This window comes from Pseudopipra pipra, chromosome 13 (assembly GCF_036250125.1).
Source record: "Pseudopipra pipra isolate bDixPip1 chromosome 13, bDixPip1.hap1, whole genome shotgun sequence".
NCBI lineage: Eukaryota > Metazoa > Chordata > Aves > Passeriformes > Pipridae > Pseudopipra > Pseudopipra pipra.
Genome location: NC_087561.1, coordinates 1,184,718 through 1,189,756, shown reverse-complemented (window position 1 = coordinate 1,189,756; position 5,039 = coordinate 1,184,718). Strand labels below are relative to the sequence as shown.

General features: G+C 52.2%; 1 long non-coding RNA gene across 1 annotated transcript; it reads right to left on the bottom strand.

The window, feature by feature from the left end:
* Positions 1-833: 833 nt before the first annotated feature.
* On the bottom strand, positions 834-4,803 carry LOC135421252 (uncharacterized). Its single transcript, XR_010433941.1, has 2 exons — positions 2,608-4,803; positions 834-1,832 (listed from the first exon to the last, which is right to left on the bottom strand). It is a non-coding gene; the product is annotated as an uncharacterized LOC135421252 (long non-coding RNA).
* Between the last annotated feature and the right edge of the window lie 236 nt (positions 4,804-5,039).

Sequence of the window (5,039 nt, the reverse complement as noted above, 5' to 3'; positions counted from 1 at the left end):
GTGGTGGTCCCAGCACATCCGCCTGGGCTTCGCTGGGTGGCCCAACCACGCTCCTCTCTTCTCTCAACATGACCCATGGTTGGAAGGATGGTACAAAGGAACCTTCCCTGCCTGCTTGACTTTGCACATGCAGGGTGGGTTGTCTCCCCTGCTGGTTTTCTCCCAGCTCACTTTGGGCTCTCAGTCTCTACAGGCTGCTGAGACTGACTGAGATCCCACTCCTGGCATGGCTCAGGGAGCTGGGGGATTTCATCCTGGAGAAAAGGGGGTGCAGGCAGGACCTTCTCACCCTCTACAACTCCCTGACAGGAGGGTGGAGCCAGATGGGCTTTGGCCTCTTCTCCCAGGTAATAAGTGACAGGACAAGAAGAAATGGCCTTAAGTTGTGCCGGGGAGGTTTAAGTTGGGTTTTAGAAAATTTCTTCATGGATAGGATTGTCCAGCCCTGGCACAGGCTGCCTAGGGTAGCGGCAGAATCACCATCCCTAAAAGAGTCCAAAAATCTTGTGGATGTGGCACCTGGGGACATGGGTTAGTGGTGACCTTGGCAGTGCTGGGCAACCATGGGACTCAATGATCTTAGAGGGCTCTTCCAACCTAAATGATTCCACAACTCCATGACGCTCTGCTGCCCTCCCCCCATCACCCTTTCTCCTCCATGACACAGACATGCCTCTGTTTCTCACCTCCCTTTCCCAGAGCTCGCCCTTCCGCAGCTCCGTGACCTCCTTTCCCGTGCAGGAATAGCCAGTTCCCGCCCGCTGTGTCACACAAACCACCTCACGGGCAGCAGACACGCTGGCCAGAGCAATGCCTTTTAAGGCCTGCTGGGATTGGATTAATCACTGCCTTTATTTTATTAGTATAAAAAATGCAGGTCTCTAAAATATTTTCAGAGATGACATCAGTGTCTTCGGTGGAGTTTGGGTTTTATTGTTGTTATTATTGTAGCTATTCAAAGAATGTGAGGAGTAGGGGAGGCCGGTGACTCCTTCGCTGCCGCCACGCCTTGGTCGGGCTTGTTTTTCCTTCTCCTTGACCTTGGCACATCCACAGCAGGACAATCCACCCCAACCTTCTACATCATGTCCTTTTTCTCCCAGTAATTGGTTGGTTCCCTTGGTGGTTGAGTTTATCATGCCCGATCTGATACTCGGGGCAGCCTTTCTCCTCCGCGGTGTTTGGTGAGGTTTATCATCCCCCCTTTTCCTCAGCTGGCTGCTCCATCCCAGCCCTTTCACCTCAGGCTTTATAACCATGGGTAGATCTGACAGCTAATGGACAAGCCTGCTCTTGCACAATTGCTCCATGAGAACGTTCCTTGGATTTGCCATCAGCCTTTCCATGGCAGCTGAAAGCAGAAGGGCTTTTTGGGGTGCCCATCTCAAGACCTTTTCCAGCCCCCTGGGGTTGGGAGGATGAGCATATGGAACCGATTACTTTCTAAGTGCCATCATCCAGTTGGGCTCTAAAATCCCAGGCTGTTCCTGAAAATGCAGGAACATTCTCCTGCTGATGACTCAGCTCGAACTGAGCGTTAATGGAAGAGGGTTATTAGGGTTACTCAAATGGGGGTTACTCAACTGGGTATTTATCCCCATGGGAAGAGCTCTGTCTCCTCACTCACCCTTTTCTGCTTCTTTTGGGAAAGCAATCTCAAGGGCTTATTGCAGGTTCCGGCGTGTTCCATCTTGAAGAGAAAGGTTTGCCTTCAGGGCAGGAGGAAACCATCCAAGAGCCTCCTCCTTCTCCTCTTCCTCCTCTGACTCTGCCCTTGCTCCACCTGACCGTGGACCTCTGGCACCACCACACTCCTGTGGCTTGGAAAGGTCCTAGAAAAGAAAGCAAACAGCAGTTTTTCCTGAGGTTTTACAAATTGCTGCTGCGATTCCCTGGCCTGAGTCCTGCTGGGGAATGGTGGCAGTGGAAGGGACAGAGGAGCTGCCCAGGGGTGGCCACGGTGGGACCACCAGCCCTGGAATGGACCCCTAAGTGCAATGCCACCAAAAATGAGTTTGGCCTCTGCTTCCATCTGTGGAGCTCAGTAGCAGAGGACAAAAGAGAGAGAAAGAGGGAAGAGGGAAGAGCCGGGCTGGGCTTGAGAACAAATTGTTTATCTGTATTTTCCACGAAGCATCAGCAGTTCTTTAAAGAGGACAAAACCAGAGGGACCTTCCAGAGAAATCCTTGTAGGGGCTGTGGAGGTATAATTAGTTTCTATATTTGAGCAATGTAAAAGTTTATCTTGAAGTCTCCTGTATTTTTTAAATATGACATCAATGTCTTCGGCTTTGCTTTGATTGTTCTTAACGACCAGGTTTTATTATTATTATTTTTTTTAAACTATTCAAAAAAAACCTTGAGAATATTTACTCAAGGCATAAAAATACCCCTGAATTCTGATGTCTTTGGCAGAGAAGTGACGGTCCCGTTGCTTTTGCATGTGATAAATACTCCTGCTGCCATGTTACTCCCACCACAAATTCAGCGATTGTTTAATTTTCAGCTCAATTTTTAAAAACCAAAATGTTCGGAGCCGAGTTAATGTTATATTAATTTTTTAAAGCAGCAAGGCAAAGTGGCTCATAACATAAATATTTTACCAACCATTTATAAATACCGTGGCTGCTAAAAAAGAACAACACAGTTGATCATGAAGCTTTGGAGGCTTCGTGCTCCGTGCAAGCGGTGCCAGCGGCAGCGCGATCCGGCGGGATGGAGGATCCAGGCTGGGAGATCCCGCCAGTAACTCGGAACTGCCGGAAGGTTTTCAGGTCTGCAGTTTTGTTGCTGTTTCTCCACTAATTTTTGTGTCCTGGAGATGACTGTGAGGAGAAATGTGACACAGCTGCTTCTGACCGTGGGGAAATCTGTTCCACCCCTGTCCTGCCTCGCTGGGAGCTGGATCATCTCGGCTCTGCTGGAATGGGCAGGATGCTTGGCACTGAAATAGAAAGGGCACCACATCTCCTTTTTGGGGTCACTCCTCCAACCCCAACCTGGGGACCTGACAAAGTCTTCTCCTGGATTTCTCTTTGGATCAGCAGTGGCAGCTCCCTCCATGCCATGCCCACCCCAACACCCTCTGTACAACAGGGGATGGAGATAACTGGGAACCTTGCACAAAGTCAAACCAAATCCCCAATCTCAGAGTGGTTTTCAGACCAGCAGGGCTTGTCCTGTCCCTGGTGGGAACACGGACAGCTGGAACCAGAAGGAGACACAGGAGGGAAAGAGACTTTCTAGAATTCACTTTCAAACCAGTGAAAGCATCATTAACCAAATATGTGGCCCTTTGTGGGGAGGATAATCCTCCTTTCAGATGGTAACGGGAGGAGGTACAACAAGGTTTGGCTGTTTTCTCTTCAGAGCAGGAACAGTAATTCTGTAAGTACATCTTGGGAAGGTTTCCAAAGGGTTGGGAAGTGACAGCAAAAAAACTGAACAGGTACCTTTGAGAGCAGGAATAGGATGTAATGGGCATGAGTCCACATGGACCTGGCCGTGCACCCAACTCCTGCCTCAGGAGCAGAGTGAGGGAGAGAAGGTCCAGGGTGGGAATGGTCATGGGAAAGGAGATGGGATGGGGTGGGATGGGGTGAGGCAGGATAGAATGGGGTGGGATAGAATGAGATGGGATGCGATTGGGTGAAATAGGATAAAATAGGAAGCTCTTCTCCACAGGCCTGAATTCTGGGTGGGCCTATGGAAACAGTGGGAGGTGTGGAATGTGCAGGGGAGGCAGGAGCACAGCAGAGAGAATGGGACAGAGCCTTTGGATTATGACTCTCTGGATCGAAGAAGCCAAATCCCTGTCCCTGACCCTTGGGCTGCTTTCCTTGAGCTGAAGGCTGAGCTGATAATTCTCTCCCTCAGGAAAAGCCACCAGGGAGGCAGAGCTGTTTCCTCCTCAGATTGGGTGATTTTATGGCTGTTTGCACAATTCCCAGGCTGCTTCAGCTGGGAGCCAGCCAGGAAGAGATCCCCACCTTTCTGGGAACGCACGGGAAAAGCAAACACAGGGCCATCACCCTCCCTTCCCTCCCCTTGCCCCACGGGCAGCTCCTGCCTGCCTGGAGCTGCTTTCACCCAGGGCAATCAGGGCGAGTTTCCCTGCCTTCCACCCCCATCCCTCCTTCTGTGGGACAATTCCGTGGGACATTTCACTTCCTGGGCTTGCTGGTGCCACGTCTTTCCCATCACTGGGTTCACATGGACAGTCTGGCACAGGAGAAATTGCAGTAGCCAGTCTGCTTCCCGACCATGGGCTGCGGCGGCCGCGGCGTCGGGAGGAAGATGTCAGCTCCTGATGGGAAGGACCACGAGTGTGGTCGGCTGTATCCAGGCATCCTGGGATGTAAACACCAAACACATGCAGGGTTGCCAGAGGAGATGGGATGAACTGAATAACGTGGGCTCAGTGCCAGGTTCCCGGTGGCACATGGCATTTGGGGCTGGTGGAGTGTTTTGGGGGCACAGGGAATGCTTGAGGGATTTGGGAGAGACTGGGAAATGTGCTTTAGGTCACTCAGGTCCCCCAGCTTTGCCAGGGGGTTCTCCACCAGCCTCTCTGACCCCAGCTGGGGGGAAAGGATCCCTGCAAAGCTTCTTGCCAACATGCTGACAGCCCTCTGGCTCCTCCCGGAATGTGGCAGCAGCTCCGTCCCCAGCAGCTGGAGCAGGACCGAGGTTTCTGCAGCCCAACAATAGCAGAGCACAGGCCAGCCCATGGACCCCGGGGCGCCCTGCCACCCCCTGTCCCGGACATGCTGGGGATACTGGCACATGAATCCAAGCCTGGATGCTTCCTCCCCCCCTCCCTCCTCCCCCTCTGTCCCCCCGGCCTGTCTTGTCTGCATCCGATGCTCCAGCGAGTATTAATAGAGTTGCAAAGTCTGACGTCTCAAAGGAATCCCCTGTTGGGAAGAAGCTGCTCCGGGGGCTGGCAATGGGATGGCTCATCCTTTCCACCACGGCACTCCCGGGCTGCTCCCGGCACAGGCCCTGGGCTTCACGGGGCTCCTGAATTTAAACCCAAA